The 18,723-nt window shown below is 40.2% G+C and overlaps 2 pseudogenes across 1 annotated transcript; both read right to left on the minus strand.

Annotated features, from left to right (window-relative positions):
• Positions 1-238: 238 nt before the first annotated feature.
• LOC148999957 (cytosolic sulfotransferase 5 pseudogene) lies at positions 239-1,327 on the minus strand (annotated as a pseudogene).
• A 1,110-nt stretch (positions 1,328-2,437) lies between these two features.
• On the minus strand, positions 2,438-18,723 carry LOC148999958 (stromal cell-derived factor 2-like protein; annotated as a pseudogene). Its single transcript, XR_016170738.1, has 6 exons — positions 18,282-18,723; positions 18,050-18,190; positions 17,722-17,862; positions 3,500-3,549; positions 3,286-3,415; positions 2,438-3,126 (listed from the first exon to the last, which is right to left on the minus strand). The product of XR_016170738.1 is annotated as a stromal cell-derived factor 2-like protein (transcript).

Here is an 18,723-nt window from a genome sequence, read left to right on the forward strand (position 1 = left end):
GGTCTAATGATCCCTATTAGCCCACACTAGCCCGTCCATAAATAAGTTTTAGTAACCATATATTACCCATATCAAACCAACAAGGAAACTAAATTACATAGTGTAACACAATCAATGAAGTCCATTTTATGTGAAATATTTTACCAATATGCTTAACACATGGAACTAAACAAAGCCTACTACATAGTTCCTCACAGAACTTTATTTGTAGCTGAAACTGCAATTTGATCACCCTCCACAATCAAGATCCAAGATAAAACAGAAGAAAAAGAGGGAACAATAAGATTTTCTGATACAGGATTAAAGCTTGAGGTCATAACCACGGAACTTCTCTTCTGTGATCTTGTCTATGCGCTCAATCATTTCAGAGGTCAAATGGTTTTCCCAGTCCCCAACCTTACCTTTCCTAAAGAAAACGTCATGTCCAACACCAGTCCCTGGAAGCTTTCCAGTCTTATTAACTTCAAGATTGCTCAACTTCTCAAAGCTACATAACCTCAAGATCTCATCAACCAACCCTTCCTTTTCTTCTTCAGAAGTGAAAGGGTAACCCACAAACTGAGCCACCCTCTTCAACTGAAATGCTGGGTCTGCTTTCAACTCTTCATACTTGATGAACAATACATGTTGAGGCCTTTCAAGACTAGCTTTCCAGTACCCCAAAACATGATCCCAGAAAGGCCCAAAAGGGGTAACTCCCTTGCAAAACCTGTCAAATAGTTCCATGGCATTCAAAGGTGGCTTTGAATGCCCAGCTCTTAGCTTGTTTATAAAATGCAAGAACGAAACAAACATATCTTTCGGGTTCCGGCAAAGATAAACTATGGGACACCCAGAAGAAATCATGCTTTCTGGCAAAGATGTGTAAGGTATGTGAGTTGCTAAGAGCCTGGGAGAGGACAATATTTCAAGGTTAGGGATTCTGTTGTTGTAAAGCATTAGCTCTAGAAATGGCATCAAACCATGGGGATTCTCCGAGAGCAAAGGATGGTTGTCCAGGTAAGGGTCGTACCTACTGCGGTTAACAGTGGTGAAGAGAAGAGCTTTGATCCATGTAGCACCTGATTTGGGGTTGGTTACAAGGATTATATCACCAGAACGAGCTTTCAAATGGTGTTGGATTGCAAGTACTGCTTGGCATTGTGCATCTGTATACCAGAAGCCTTCATAATTGCAGCTATAATTCTCAAATCCCCACCCTTCCTCTCTTTGAAAGCTTGAAACAAGCTCCTTGTACCTCTTGACTAGACGTTCATCTTCTTCCTCCTCTTCTCTGGTTTTGTTCTCAAAACAAATTCTAAAAGAGGGATAATCTATCATTGTAGGTAGAAAAGATTTACAAAATTTTTTTCCTTTTTGCTATCAAGATCTGCTTTGAAGAGAATATAAAGGTGCATATTGGATTGGAATTGGGTACTCCTGCAAGCATGTTACACCTTCAAATGCAGCGTGACACCTGAATGCTGCGCGTTTAATGCACAGCACTGAAGTTGGACACTAAAATGCGAGCTTGCTTCAGTCTTACATATTAAATGCGCAAGACCTTACAGCAAGGCATTATAGACCATTAAATCTAAACCATTAAGAAATTTTGACGGAGATTTAGGATTTGATGGCCCAAAATCTCAGTCTGGGCATTTAATGCGCAGAATTGAAGCATGAACTATGAGATGACAATTTTCAAATAGGGTTTGACTGCTGCTACCCTGACAGCATAAAAAATTTCCCCTCCTTCAGGCCTGCAACCAGAGCATGAATTGAGCTTGGCAAGTCGAGTTGGATTTGTCAACTATTTAAATATTCAACCATATTTAATAATGACATATTATACATATAATCTTTATTTCTGCTTAAATCAAATAGAAAAGATGCTAGGTGAAGTTTAACTTAAAAACCAATTTGAATGGTTTGGAATTAATCTTTCAAAAATTTTTCATAAAATATAAGATTTTCCACTTCTAGTGAAATGAAGTTGAATAAATTTAAGGAAATTTTTCTTGAACGGTGGTATTTAAGAATTCGGATCATCACTCCGTTGGGGTAGCACAAAGTGCTCCCCGACCACACAAAACAGTGGGGCCCACGGATGAAATTGCTTCAGATCTTGGCTGGGATCTCCCAAACAAGAAAAGACAATGTACGCTTTAACATCTTTCTGAAAAGTTGAAGATTGAAAACCTAAGGATCTCTTGTACACTTGTATAAAAATAAGTGAGGAATTTAGTGTCTTCCCTAGTATAATTTAAGGTTTAAATAAAGGATTTCCTGTCATATCCACCAATATCTGGGGTGTGACAACTGTTTTACTAATTTATCTTTGTACTCTATTTTTTCTAATTCGATTGCCAAGTGACTGGGTGGAGGTGGAAGAGACAGGGATGCCCAAGACCTGGCCACGAGAATCCAAGATCCTCATCACTGGAGCATTAGACATAAAACATATAATCTTTTTGGTCCCCGTTAGTATCCAATGAAGAGTCCTGATGCCAATTATTTCTTTAGTGGGAAGGCTGCATCAATCGTTTCAACTGCTCTTAATTCAACTATATTCTGGGCATGATATAGGAGGCCAAAAAGGCATGTAATAGCCAAAAAATTCCAATAGTTTTAATGAATGAAGGAATAGTATACCAAGACCAAGGCCCAATTCTTTTCTGGGTGATGTATCAAGGAGACATCTAAACATAGTATCCGAGGGATGACAGTAACATTCTGACCTGCTATAAGAAATGTTACAACAAAAAAACGTGCCCATGCAATACACATCTCAAGAAATTCAGAGGCATGAAACCATACAGAATTATTCTGCAAAATGTGTATTCGAAAGATACAATCTAGAAGTTGAGTGGTTAGTCCCCTTGAAATCAAACCTCTGGTTCCTTATGAAAAAATTAAGTGATGCAATCTGTCAGATGTAGATTGTTACCTGTATCGTAATTTGGTTCTTTAGCTCAAAGGAACTAAGTATACTTTCAGTAACCACCACCAGAAAAACTGCATGTCCTGTCTGTTTTTTAAAGGTCAAAGAGAAGAGGTCAACTGCTGATGGGTTTCGATGACTGGGAGGTATACACCTTCTGCTGCCAACCACACATTGTCAGGACGTTTGTCTCGAACACCACAAACCTGTGTAGGTACATGTCAGCATACAAATTTCTAGGGGAAGAACTCCCAAAAGCAAAAGTATTCTGTATTGATTCTCATCAATCGTAGAAACTGCACAATGTTTATTTTACATCCACACCCCCCCCCCCCCCCCCCACCCCAAAAAAAAAATCTTTTTACCTCCTGTTGCCCTTCAGCTATCCTATGGTACTTCTTGTTGTGACTGTGTAGATAACCACCAGTTTCCACATGCTGAAGCCTGATCCTCTGATTTTGCTTCCATGTTTTCCCACCACCCTCGATCTCAAGCCTACAGAGATAAAATGACATCAGCCATCTGCATGACCAAGGTATTCTAAAAAAGTCATTCAGAAAAGGGATTACAAGGACTCACCTCCAATGATCCCCAGAATTAGACTCATATTCTTCACCGAAGCAACTAACCTATAGAAGAACAAGGTACAATTAAATACAGTATACTGTGGCAATGAAGCTTAAAGTTATGCAACTCAGGAGGGTCTTAAGGTTTGAGAGCGAAGAAATGAAACTTTCCTGTTAAGCCTAAGTTTAAAGATGTGAACACACTATAAAGTGTAAAACGTGTAAGACCCAACTGTTAAAACATTAAAAAAAAATAACAATGAAAAAAAAATCATTATACTTGAGCACTTGAGAATAACATACAGCAAGGCATCCCCCAATATGTGATGGTGTAAAAGCTCAAAAGGCGTTGGATTCAAACACAATTCACATGACAAAAACAAGTCATTAATTCAACTTCAGTATTCAGGTGGACTACAGCATTCTTAAAAAGAAGCCATCAGTTAAGATGCCCAAGATATGTATGCAAATACATAGAGAACGTTCGGTACACCGCCTGAGTGCAGTTCCTGGCAAACTAGGAAAGTCCTTTGGAACCTGACAATGGGGGAGGAACATTTTGACATATCGTCCCCTTGCATGAAGGTGACAAGTGAAGGGGTGTGCAATTTCATATATGAGATGGCATTTTGCCTAAATTTTCCCTAAACAAATTATACAAAATATGAACTCCTTATTTGTGACAGTCGTTGGACATAAAAAGAATCTATTTTACCTCGTCTCTGGCCTCCTTTACTCTATATGGTAGGCCTCCAATCTCATGACTCCCTCCTATTCTGGGAACCCGAAAAACAAGTGCTTCATGAAAGACATTCGTTAGGAGCAACTGGTCATGTGACAGGTACACGATTGACTCTGCATAGTTATCCGTAAGCGCTTTGCCTATTGGCTTGGCAGGCCAACTACCTTTATCCATCTTCAGCTTCAATTTGTTATGCTCAGCAGCTCCAAGAAGCTTAGGCAGTCTTCTGCTTATAATTCTGCTTAGAAAGCAGGGCTAAGTTCCACCCTATTTGAAAAGGTATGTGTCTTGGAAAGTGCTTGTCAATGGTATTTTTCTCTTTGTCTTGTCATAAGACAAGGCAAGTTGAATTTTTTCCCTATATGCTTTTACCTGGTTAGGAAGGCTAATGATATGGGTTGACCCTGGGTTCAGCTTCCCTCCCTGTGAGTGCCCAGTGAACTATTAGATTCAGCCATGTGACATATGATGATCTAACAGCCAGGAAGAAGTACCCATTTTTACCCTCTCAGCCATGTGTCATATGCGCTCTCTCTCTCTCTCTCTCAGCGCCATCTTCTGTCTTCCCAGATTTGATTTCTTTATGAAATCCTTTTCTTTCTTCCCTGTTTCGGCTTTGATCGTTTAACTCTTCAGATTTGAGATTTTTTGTTGAAGAAAAAAAAATCGGAGATTTCTCCGTTTCCAGATCTGCAAACTGGCTGATCAATATTGATACAAATCATTCTGTATCACTAAAAAGTAGAAGGAAAGAAATAACCCAAAAAAAAAATTTAGAATCTCAGTGTCCCTGGAAAAGTTCTGGATGGCTAGTATCGTTTGAAAAATTGGATTGTAGTCTCCACCTTGCAGAAGCTTTTGGTTCCACTCTCTGATTACAGAATAAGATGGATTTGTTGTAGGTGAAGCCACAACCTGCAGTTAGGAACTTAGGGTACCTTGTAGAGAAGAAACTCACCAATTGAATGTCATTCCTTTGCACTTGATCATGAAGAAACAGGAAAGAAGAAAGAAAAGGATTTCATAGAGAAACCAAATCTGGAAGGATAGAAGATCAATTGAGAGAGAGAGAGAGAGAGAGTTTGAATGGAACTCTACTCGAGTTGAGGGAGATGGGTTTGATAGGGTAAAAATGGGTATTTTTTCCCTGGCCATTAGGTCAGCATATGACCCATGGCTGAATCTAATAGTTCACTAGGCACTCCCTGGGAGATTCCCTCCCTGGAGAGGAGCCAAACCCCCTATAATTAGGCCCAAAACCCAGACCCAAAGGGCCCATTCCAAAGCTGGCCAAATGGCCCAAGGGTATTTTGATCATTTTTTTCCAGCCCTGTAAGGGCTCAAGAAGGGTCTAGTTGGAACTCCCTAGATCCAATATTAGTATTTTGTCAGTTATTGAGTTTTTGGGGTTCAAAATACTTGGTCATAATTAGAGTCCCAAGTGGAATCTATTTTGAATTAAGATTCCTTTTGGATAATTAGTTGTTATTCCAAGATGGTTTCTTTTTATTTGTGTAATTATTTGGTTGTAAATAGGGTATCCAAAGCTATAAAGAAAACCCTGGTTAAGTTGGTCTATTAAGTCATAAGATACAGTCTCCCAGATTGAGTTAAGTTATTTCTTTTAATGTAAAGCTTAAAAAAAACCCAGCCTATGGTTTTAAACTTTAGTCTGCATTGACTAAAGATTGAATTGTTGAGATTTGCGCAAGTTATGGAGATGCACTGAAATTCTAACTGAATATTGTTTGTAACACCCGCACCCCAAAATTCCAGTCTAATCCAAACTATTGATTTTAATTAACAAACTAACTTGAACCGGTGAACCTTGGGTCAACCTCACAAAACCAATAAGTGAACCACCGGATACCCTTAATGAGAAAGCCATTCCAAAGAGATACAATTCGATTATTTAGGAATTTAACGTTTAGTTTTCCGTGTTAAAATCGACATAGGAATATTAATAAAGTAATCATTTGGGTGTTGATATTGTTAACAATGCACCGGCCCGAATCACAAAAAGGGTACGGACATCCTGAAATAACTAAATATACAATAATTGAGTTTGTATTTGGCTGAACTCCAGTAATGCGTGTAGATTCCATATCCGATGAAATTAGACTAACCCAAATATGGGGAAAATGATTAGTACAAATTTTTGAACTTGAAGGTACCAATAATTGAACTCAAGGATAGGCCCGCCACTCACGCTAGAATCCAGTGGGACCGTACACTGGTCGGACCATGGGATATATATGTATATATATAACATGTATTAAAAGATGTAAACCGTATGTCGTGAGAAGCAAACTTAGAATTAATTTATTATTAATAAGAGACAAAAGTGGATTGCAATTAAATGTTGAGTTTGAGGTGGAAGGGTTGGAGCCCTTCACCTCCCACCACCACCCTTTTTCATCTCCAAGCCCCACGTAAGAGGCTAGGTGTGAAATGAAAACCATGGGTGGTGATTTATGATAAGGTTATGATTTAATATAATATTATATAATATATATTAATGTTAAAATATCTAAAGTAGAAATCATTGCCTACAATATTATCTTTGTGAGATATTATTGAGCCAAGGGTTATGCGTGCAACTATAAAAAAGGGTAAGGGGAAGAGAGAGTTTTAGGAGAAATTTTAATCGTAGAGGAGAGAGAGAGAGAGAAGAGAAAGAAAGAGGAAGATGCTGCGTTTGATACGGCTAAAGGCAATCTCTAAATTCAGGTATGGCCCTAAACACCTCTTCTCCTTGTGTAATCTTAATCCATGAGATTGCGAGAATACGTTGGAAAATCAATCGTGACCCATGTAAAATTTTGCATATTAAAATAAAAAAGGAGAGAGTATATTCTTTTGTAAGATTCACCCTCAAAAGAGCATTGAAATTACGATTAAAGGGAACCTAAACAAGTTAAGACTGATAATTGTAATCTGTAGAAAAGACCCCAATCGGATCCATATTGGAAACCTAAACCGTGAGTGTAGGCTATGTGTGTACAATCCGGCTGAGTCGATCCTACACTCATGAGGCTCTTGACTGGGTATCCACGCCGATTCCAATCCAAGGTGGTCCTCAGCATAAGCCTTGACTAAAAGAGCTTAACACCAGAATCAAACCTTGACCAAACCAAAATTAGGAAGAATCCTAATGAGTGAAGGATGGGCTCGGGTGTAGGATTCTGCCTAACCTACACTAACTTTGTACACTCATTAACTTAGGTGCTGAATCGATCAAGAGTTGCTTCCAGACAAAGGAGAATCATGAGTCAACAAGTAACCGGTGAGTGGGAATTGAGGAATCTCATGCATCATAGATCTTATGCATTATTTCCTTTAGTCATATGAGTATAAATATATTGTGTAGAATTGATGCAATTAGGTATATATATATATATATTTGAATGGAATAATAATATGGACAAATTGTGAATTCATACATACCCAGTGATGATGGAGTGTAAGATGTCATGGATGTGTAATGGCCCATTCTAGTGGGAGTGTATGATGGACGTTAATGGCCCACTCTGGTGGGAGTGTATGATGGACATTAATGGCCTACTCTGGTGGGAATGTATGATGGATATTAATAGCCCACTCTGGTGGCAATGTATGATGGATGTTACACTCATGGGCATGATGGATGTTACACTCGTGGGAGTGTATGGTGAATGTTACACTCATGGACTGTACACTCGGCATTCCTACACTCATCACTACCCTAATGATGATGGGTATAAAATGAATTAATTATAATTAAATAGACAGCATCTATACGCTAATTTTATATTACATACGAAGTTAGGTGTATCACTATGGTATCGGACACAAAACATGCCTCGGACCCCGCATACTCATCATAGTAAATTGCATGGCTAGAGTGCATACCCCAGGGCTACTCCCCTCGCCAAAAGGGGATTAGTAGTTGGTCAACTAATGGGATGTGGGTGAAACATGAGTAGCCCAACGTATGTTTGTGTACTGCGTGGCTGTCTAGGGTGAAATGTGAGTAGCCCAACGGTCCGGTGGTATTCTTGTGGATATGTGATTATGATGGGCAATGAGTGATATTGGGGGTATTATATGAATGATATGAAATTACCCCGTGATAAAAGAATATTGCACCGTGACCAGAGTAGCGCTTAACCCTCACGAACCTAGGCATTTGTGTGCTAAAGCATATGTTTGTGCATCACATCACCATGAAATATTGTTGTGTTTGCGCATTAGATGTTCCCCTCACTAGGTTTTGTGAGCTCATTTTTTTATGTGTGTATGTTCCTTAAATCCTACACTACTTGAAGACACCAATCATGGACATGACTGTGTATGCAACGTTTGTGCCTACCGCCTACAGTAGATCCACATAGACGGCGTGAGGTATCTGGAGACATAGTGGACTTGGGTACAACTGAGTTGATAACAGTGTGAATCATGGGTTATGATTTGTCAGTGAATAGTGAGGGACCACATCATAGGAAAAGAAAAGAAAGGAGAAGAAAGAAGAAGAGAACCGGATATCCACCCTTCCTAGGAATCCTTAACACATCCTATATTTCTTTGTTACAACTTACAACCATATCCCTAATCTTTCCCATACCAACCCATTTAGTTTTGGAAACCAAATCTTACCCTAAACCCAACCCATAACAAATTCGCCCTTCCCTAAAATCATTCCTAAGTTTTCCCATGAATCCTAAAACCATTACTATCTCAACCTTTGCAACCCATTTAGGTTTTGTTAATTCCCATCTTTACCCAAGACCCAAACTCAACCATACCATCCATCCCATCTTGATTTGTCAACTATTTGCTGGAAGATCTTGAGCAAACCCTCAATTTAGGATTTCTTTCAAAAAATCCTAATCCTAAAATTGGGTTTACATCAGCTGATGTAATTTTCAAGTTACTGTGAATAAGAGAAACAACATCAATTCAATGAGGGCCAGTTAACCAAGTTATTGTCAAAATCAATCCAAATGGGCTCAAGAAAATTTTCTTGAAAATTTGATTATGGGGTGAAAGTAGAAGTCCTATTTAAGATAGAGCCATTAAGTTAGAAGTCCTATTTAAATTCTGTTTTTTACGTTTAAGTCCTGGTAGGAGTCAGTAATAAAGCCATTAAGTAGCCAGTCTATGCTTGTAACCAGACAGTTGATGCAGCAAAGATGAAGGATTGGATGAACTCTTAGGGTTTTAAGTTGAAGGAGTTCTCCTTTGGTGGCACTGTTTGTTTGCCTACAATTTACCATCCCCATTGCAGGCTTCTAGACTTAGTAACAACCTAGACTGATCCCACCCCCCCCCCCCCCCCAAAAAAAATCCTTTTTCCCCATACTAACCTACTGTTTCTTCTTACCCTACCCTGCCAGCTTCCTTTTCTTTCCCCTACGACCCTAATTACTATCTTTCCCTAACCCTCCACCAGAATTCCCCACCCCCTTCTACCCCTCCAAACCCTAAAAACCTTGACCCTAGAATCACCAAACCCTAACACTAATTTGAAATCTGAAAATAAGAACAAAACAGTTAAGATTTCTTAAACCCCAAGTCAGACCTAAAACTCCATCCACGAAGCCCTACGGACCCTAACAGCCTTGGCCGAAGGCTTACTAAATCCTAATTTGACTATTGTTCATCTATTTGATCTTGGTTTCTTGGCCCTCACCCTATTGAGAGTCTGAGACTACATCAAAGTGGTATCAGAGCCATGGATGAATCAAGAGCAACCAAGGCTTTAGAGAGCATGTGGAAAAACCCTAACAGATGTTTCAGCCCAAATACAGGATTTGGCAGCTAGGATGGTTCAAGTAGAACAGCCTAACAAAGAAGAAGAGTTACCTCCACCTCCAGAGGTAAATTCCTAGATAGTTATTCCCCCTCGTGGAGAAACTAGTGGGAATCATAGGAACAGGGAAGATGCTGTGTTAGGGCCCTAGGATGACGCCATGTGGAGGAGAGAGAGTGCTAGGGTTAGTTGAGGGGTAATAAATGGGGTAAATTAAGAGGAGATGGTATTGAATGTTTATGTGAGAGTTTGGGCAGCCAATGGCTAAGGTGTAGCATTGAATGCTGTGGGGGTGACTGGCACCATTTAAACCAGATTATCTTTGTTAATTTCTTATTTTTGGCATTAGTTTTGATATTGGATTAGAGGGTTCTTATCAAATTGGTATCAGAGCAGTCACAATCCGGCATGGCAGTGTCTTCTTTTTCTGGTAAAGGAGAAGTGCAACAATGAGTTGCAAAGGTGCTGCTGTTCTGTTTGAAAAACCAGATTGAGGAGGAGCAACGGTTAGAAGTGGCACTCCAACATTTGGAAGGAGATGCTGTGGACTGGATCAACCGGAGAAAATGGCCAGAATTCAACTGGTCAATCTTCAAAGAAGCTCTGCAATTCGACTTCAATGAAGGCAGGATCAGGAGGGTTACTGAACCTGTGCAACTAGAAGAAAACCACGACCAGGTAGATCTCAGAATACTTGGGGCTGAACCTCTGGAGTCTGACGTGAAGATTGAAGACATGAGGTCTTCTTTTAACCAATATGGTGCTAGGCTTCTGTGTGGAGTTGCAAACCAGCAGAAATTTTGCGGAGAAATTTCGAGGGACCGAAAGTGATTAGGCCCTAGGATTACGCCATGTGGAGGAGAGAGAGTGTTAGTGTTAGTTGAGGGGTAATAAGGGGGGGGGAATTGAGAGGAGACGGTATTGAACTGTATATGTGAGGGTTTTGTGCAACCTATGGCTGAGAGGCAGCATTGAATGTTGTCAGAGTGACTGGCTCAATTAATACCAGTTAATTATTGTTAATTTCTTGGTTTTAGTATTAATTTTGACATTAGATTAGAGGGTTCTTATCACCCACCCACAGCCACAATCTTGGAGAATGTTACTACTGTCATGAGAAGGGGCACTTTGCCAGAGAGTGCCCTCAAAGAAGGGGAGTTGTTGTCCTTGATGCCAACCAACAAAGTCATGAAGAAAAAGAAGTCATTAGCCCCCATTAGAATTAGATCTAAAAGACTTCTATGATGAAGACTACTTGGACCAAAACTCTCAAATGAATGTGATGTCCAAATTTTTGTCACGAAACCAAAGGGAGAAGACTAGAGAAGGAGCTGCATTTTCTACACCAGACTTGAGACAAGTGAACATCTAGCCCAGGTGATAGTGGATAGTGGCAATAGTGTCAACGTGGTATCTGAGGGATTTGTGAAAAAAGCTGATCTCAAGACTGAAAAACATCCAAAAAATCCCTACAAGTATCTTCCTCTACAGTGCCAGGCTTGAGGTTTCTTTGAGATATCTAGTACCATCAGCCTACACTTATACACTGAAGAGATTTGGTGCAATGTCATTCCATGAGATTATCAAATATTATTCCCAGGAGGCCATGGTTATTTGATAATGATGTCACCATCATGGATAGGGAGAATAAATGTAAATTTGACCATATAAGGAACTGGAAGAAGACTTAAGAGCATGTGTTGTTCCTACCTCAACTGAAGCCCCCCTACAGGAGACTCAACTCATGAAGCTCATAATGACACGCACAAGACTACTTGTAAAGGGCCAGACTAACATTCCTTTCTTGTTAAGTGGAAGGGCAAGCCAGGAGTGAGAGCACGTAGATCCACGCTGATGATTTCAAGAGGAGTCATCCAGATCTATATGAGAAGTGTGTGGCTTTCACTGGGAGAGCTGATGTAGGTCACCACACCCACCCCAAGAAAACCCCCAAGGCCCATAATAATAATTAGGCTTGCTGCCCAGCAGCCTAGGGTACTACCAACAGCATTGGAAGCACGCTTCGGCAATAGGAGTATTTTCGTAATTTGGCAGCCCCACTCTAGGGCCTATCTATAATCTAGCTTTAAATTCAATTTCAGTAGGCAGGAAGGGCGCAGAAGCTACCCTTTGACGAATGCAAGCAAGGATGGTCTAGGATGAGATAAGTAGAAGTCCTGTTTAAAATAGAAATCCAATTTAAGTTAAAAGTCCATTTATATTATGTTTTTATCTTAAGTCCCAATACGAGTCGCTAATAAAGGATATAAATAGCCAGTCTACGCTTGTAACAAGACCGTGCTGATATAAAATTATTAGAGAAAGTTGTTGCAACAATGATCAACAATCAAGTGAGATCCTAGGGTTTCAAGTTGAAGGAATTCTCCTTTGGCAGCATTTTTTGTCTGAGTACACTTCATCCCCATCGCAGGCTTCTAGACTTGGTAAGTAACAACCCTAGACTGATTCCCCCCTCCCTGTTTTCCCCACCCTAACCTATTGTTTCTTCTCCCCCTACTGTGCGGCCTCCCTTTTCTTTCCCATTAAAGCCATAATTTCCATATTTCCCTAACCTCCACCAGAAGTCCCTGCCCTTCTAGATACATACCCCCCCCCCCCCCAAAAAAAAAATCCCCTCACCGCTCGATCCCAACCCCAGCCTGTTTTCTCCCCTCCAAACCCTAAAAACCTTGACCTCCTAGAATCACCAAACCCTAACCCTAATCTGAAATCTAAAATAAGAACAAAACAGTTCAGATTTCTGAAACCTTAGACTTAAGCCCTAAGTCAGACCTGAAACTCCATCCGAAAAGCCCTAAAAACTCAAACAGCCTCAGCCAAAGGTTTAGTAAATCCTAATTTGACTGTTGTTCATCTATTTGATCTTGGTTTCTGGCCCTCACCCTATTGAGGCTACATTAAGAGTTTGTCATGCTCCCATGGTTCTATGAAGAGAAAGCTCCCAGGACTGAAGATTTTATTCCTAAAGTTCTTCGATTGCAAGACTTCTTCATAGGAATGGTCAAGGCTGCCACACATATTCCCCACACATCATAACCAAATTTGAAAACAACTTTTTTCAAGATGGGGAAAGTTGATGCAGCTCTAGAACCAAATTGAATTTCTTCCTTTAAAATCAACCCAAGGATGATAAGTTGATAACTATGGATGTTCGGCCTTTGTCAAATAGGTTTATGTGGCCATGCCTATTAACCTAAATTCAGGTATCAAAGCTAAGTATGAAATACGTATAATTAATTGGTCTATTTATGTAACTTCTTCCCAAATTAAATTATAAGGGTAGAATAGTCTTTTTCCTTATGTTTTTATAAAAGTCTCCAAGCCTTAGGTAATAAGATTTCCTAGGCAAATTAGCCTTCCCACAAACCCCAACCCCCCCCCCCCCAAAGAAAAAGAACAAAAAAAGAGGGAAGAACAAACACCCTTGATTACCATACAATATTTTTTGGCTTTGCAGCCCAATTCTATTGTCTCTTTGCCATTCTCAGTTGGAATGGTGTTCTCAGCCCTTGTTAAGATATTTCCAAGGTGTTTGATAAAAGGTTCTTTCTGAAGCCAAGCAATCATTGATTGTGGATTTCAGTCTACACAAGACACTCCAGCTCCTTTGCAAATCAAGGCTCTCCTTTCCGGGTATTAAGCAGCCAAAACTCTATCCCCCTTCTCCTATCACCTTTATATTTTCTTTTATTTTTGTGGATTTTTGGACTTCCTAAGACACCCGAATTTCAAGGTCAGATCTAAACCAATCTAACCATCAGATATGTCCTAAACTTTAGGCAGATCATCCCCCAACTCTAGTGATCTTAAAACCTAGCTAGACCCCATTCTCAAAAGCCAATTTAGGATATAAATATCTTATTGAATTTCCATATTCCTTAAAACCCTAAATTCAAGAAACCCCAAGTTTTCTAGTATAGCCATCCAAACTCAACCAAACTTGAAGGACCATATCCCCATATTGTTACCTAAATTTTCTCCGAGTTTCAGCCCATTATGACCCATTATGACGCCCACAGAGCCTGGTTCACCATCTCAGGGTTTTGATCCCATATCTCCCATGGGCTAATTACACTTGAAACCAAGGAAAACTAACCCTTTTCCTCTGAACGCAAGCTAGCTACCCATATAAAGTAATGGGAGTTTTCACACAGACCAGCTACATTAAGTCAAAGAAGAAGAAATGAAAATGGGCTGTTTTAATTTCAGAAGTCCATGACAGGTTTTTCCATAAATTGAATGACCAATCAGCAGACCTTCGCTGAGCAGTTCAAGTGGTCAGAGGTAAAACAGGTAGAAGACTATGGAGTTCTCTTGCTAGATTCTCATTTGTTGAAGTGTACCAGTGGTATTTCACATACCACTAATTTTAACCCATTACATAAAAAGGTAAAAGTCGTTTTTTCCTACAACACTTCATCAACACTGTCAAATTTGGAGAGGGTATCTGTAATTAATGTTCAATCACACACGCACCCACTGGCCCCTCAGGGTGGGCTGGGGTGGGACAGGGAGACGTAATAGACTAAAGAATAATACAACAATCAAAAAAAAATATGACTAAAGTTACAATTTTAGGTTTACAAATACTAATTACAAAGGGAAGATGCTCAACTAAATTAATGTGAGAACAAATCTTAGATGTAAATCTAGGGAAAGAGTGGAGCATGGCGCTGGTTTTCCCGGAGCTAGTAGATGTGGGCAATGGTAAGGGTAGGATAGCGAGAGCATGGAAGTCATTACCCTAAAAGATGGCAGAGATACAGACTCAGTGGGATGCCCCGCATCTTTTTATATTGTTATTTTATTATCGTGTGAATGTGTCACTCTTTAAAATTATTAAAGGATCCGATGATTGATTTTATGGTTTAACAAATGATTGAGATAGTTAAAGGATAGTAAACGAGGGGATCCAATGATATTGGGTCAGGCGGACATCGCCGGGATTCCACGGGGGAATTAGCCGAACCGAAACGAGGAAATGATCGGCATGGTTCGAACCGGAGGACAATATTAGCACCCAAAGTGGGCCCGCAATGATATTACAGGGGCCCACAAGGCCATAACAAAGCCCATTAGTCATTTAATGAAAGATATACATATGTATAGGGATAGACATATATATATTATATATATTATATCTACTAACCGACCAAGAGGACCGACTCAGGGATGAAAGGAGAGAGAAAGAGAAGGCCCGGAGAGGAGAAAGAAGTAGGCGAGAAGGAGTTAGGAGAAGACAGAATTTCGAAGAATGAAGATGAGTTAAGGGGGAGAGAAGTGAAGAACGGAGGGGAGAGACAAGAGAAACAAAAGGAGAAGAATTAAAGAGGAAGAGAAGAGAAGAGGAATTAGCGGAGGGAGTTGAGAAACAGAGGAAGAGAAGAAGCCATAAAGCGAGGAGAAAGAATTATACACGAGAAGAGGAGATTTCGATTTCGATTTCGAAGAGGAAATTAAGGTAAGAGAGAGAACGAGTGGAGGGGAGAAGTGGAAAGAGAAAAGGGAAAATCGGAGAGAAGAGGGCAGCCATTAAAGGGCAGAGGAGAGAGAAGGAGTGGGGAGAAGAAAGGAGAGAGAAGCAGTGGGGAGAAGAGGAGAGAGAAGAGGAAGACAAGAAAGGAGAGAGGAAAACCGTGAGGAGGAGAGAGAAAGTAGGAGAGAGAATAAAAAAAATAGGGGAAAATCTCCCGTTGGTTTCCGCGTAATCGGCATAATCGTTAATTGTTCGGGATACCGTAGGGAAAGCGGATTTTGCGAACCGGGTCAAATCACACACATATGGAACCGGGACGGTAGTAATATTGACCAACCTATGATGATAAGTTGGTGTTTTTCTTTAATAGATATGTAGCATGCACATGGCAACATAAAGTCTATGTTATTTATTCGATGATGCAAATTGTGTATTGAACAAAATGCATGGAATTGGATGACAGCAATGATTAGATTGAATTGGTTGAAATGGAATGTGGATAGTGTGTTTGAACCGTTAATCATGAATTTGCAAGGATGTTTATGCATGTTAAATGTAATTATCATGTTTTCATATGTAAATGATGGAATGTCATGGACCGTGTTGGATGAGATTGAATGATATCATGCTCTCATGTTTAAATGATTGAATTGTATGGAGTTGTGTCCACTTACTCATATGATGCTAAATGATGATTGAAATGAAAAATGTATATTGAAATGGGCAGAGCATGGTAATGCAACAGGAATTGAAGATGAAAAGAGTAAAAGAAAAGGAATAAAATGTAATGGCTTTATAAGTCCCGGTACTTATGTACCCAAATGAGAAGGCATGAAGCAATCCCGAAAAGTGAAAAGATTGAGTCTATGCGATGGCAATCCACGAGGTGTACAAGGCCTTGTGCCTGAAGCCACCGGTGGTGAAGAGACAAGCCACCGGTGGTGAAGAGACAAGCACTCGGTGGTGAAGAGGCCGAGCCACCGGTGGTGAAGAGACGAAGCCACTCCGGTGGTGAAGAGACGAAGCCACTCGGTGGTGAAGAGACTAAAGCCACCGGTGGTGAAGAGCCGAAGCCACCGGTGGTGAAGAGACGAAGCCACCGGTGGTGAAGAGCCGAAGCCACCGGTGGTGAAGAGACGAAGCCACCGGTGGTGAAGAGCCGAAGCCACTCGGTGGTGAAGAGACGAAGCCACCGGTGGTGAAGAGCGAAGCCACTCGGTGGTGAAGAGACGAAGCCACCGGTGGTGAAGAGACCGAAGCCACTTCGGTGGTGAAGAGATATGTGCATCCTCCGGATTTGCCTAGGCTCAAGACTATAATGTCAGATAACTGAAATGCAAGTAAAAGAAAAAGAAAAAAGGAAAAAGAAAAGAAAAGGAAAAATGAGCAGGAAAAGGATAATGGAAAAGGAAAACAAAAGGAAAAATTGGAATGTATGATGTTATATGATTATTGATGCATGATGAACTGCCTGACTTACTTACATGGTTGTCTATATTGCTTACCGGGCCGCAAAGCTCATTATTGAAAATGTTGACAGGTCCTCAGACAGGTTGTTTGTTTGTTCTAAAGAATGTTTAGTCTGGTTTTAGTAGTTAAAAACAAGTTTATTTTAAGGAATGAACTGTCACGTGCCCTAGCTAAATGTCCATAATGAGGGCCCCACCAAGCTGTGAAAAGTGGGGTCGTGACACTCAGGCTGGGAATGTTACTCATAAGTTAATAAAAACTAATTCAAGAAAGAGACATATTGAAGGATTCAGTGAAAAGTATTGTTACAAATTTCAACAATAAAATCAGTTTCAAGTCTATCACATAAGGCATAATTTCATGCTTTATTATGCACTGACTCGAACCTCAATAAGAAAATAGTCTGTATTAGCTAAGTCAATAGAATAATAGGTAACCCGCAGTTTTTCCAATGTAAAATGTAGCAACTTCTAACTTCAAGCAAACAATTATGATCTGCCTCTAATACTATATTTCATTCTAGTATGCAATGAAATGGTACACAAAATACAAATGATGTCCTAGAAAATTGGCATTACGTAACACTTAATTTTCTCTCGCCATCAGAAATCATTAATGGAAGCTAAAGTCCCTTTAGAAACATAGATAACAGAGACGCAAATTTTTCCGAATTAAGCCTTGAAATAACAAAAATTGAAACATGAAATAAGAGGATAAAGTAAATTGCCAACCGACCTCGAGGTTTTCCGATATTGGAGACGCATGCAAGTGGCTGTGCAGCCATTTCCTAGTTGTCATGTGCTGCAATCTGACAGAAGTTCCATCTTTGATTCTATCACCTTGTTTAGCAGATGAGTCCGGCACTGGTTTAGCGATCTGCAAAGAACCAAAACTAAACAAACTTGGAACAGATCCAGAGAATAAATAAATATGAGTAACAATCTGCACAAAAACAAAAACCACTTAATCTCCAAACACGATCAGGCCGGAGGAGGGCATTGAAATTTTCATTGACATTCCCATCGTTATTATCATGAAATCAAGAACGCTCAAGAAAAGTTACCCAGTAGCTATTCGAGTCGTCAACAGTTGGAAAACCAGTCACCGATTGCTGTCCACTGCCGGAGCCGTAAGGCACATCATGTGAATGCAGCCGGAAACTCGTTTTTTCGTGCATTAGCTTAAGCACCGTCCCATAAGTAATCTGATAAACAAGGATAAGAAATCAACGAAATCTTGAACTTTTCTCCAGCAAATTGGATCAGTAAATGTGGAGATAGATTCGTGGTATTCACCTCAACACCTTCGGATGCGGTAGTCGAAGGGGAGAAGAAACGCTCTGACTCAAGTCAATGCGGAGGTAGAAAAAGACAGCAAGAACAAAGAAAGAGATCGCCATTAAAAAAAGAAACCAGTTCTGCTGCCAAAAAGGATGATCGGACCGAGAAGAAGGTAATGGTCCCTTGTGAACAATCCGAATCGGCCTCGAAACGGGGGTTTGTGGCGACGAAGAATCAGTAGAGGCAGCTTTCCTTCGAGAGAGGCTTTGTGGCCCTGAAGAAGCCACGATTCGCTCTTTTGAGTTATCCAGAGCGAAGCTTGAGAAATGATTTAGATTTCAAAACGACCGACTTCTTAGGAGAAAGCGTGAGAAAGAGAAGAGTAAGGAAGGATTTGTACTGGGTCTTGGAAGGATTTCCTGTGAGCAACAGCCTTTCATGAGCTCTGGCACCGGTT

Source organism: Hakea prostrata, chromosome 11 (assembly GCF_041222555.1).
Source record: "Hakea prostrata isolate BN-2017 chromosome 11, UWA_Hpros_2, whole genome shotgun sequence".
NCBI classification, from domain to species: Eukaryota; Viridiplantae; Streptophyta; class Magnoliopsida; order Proteales; family Proteaceae; genus Hakea; species Hakea prostrata.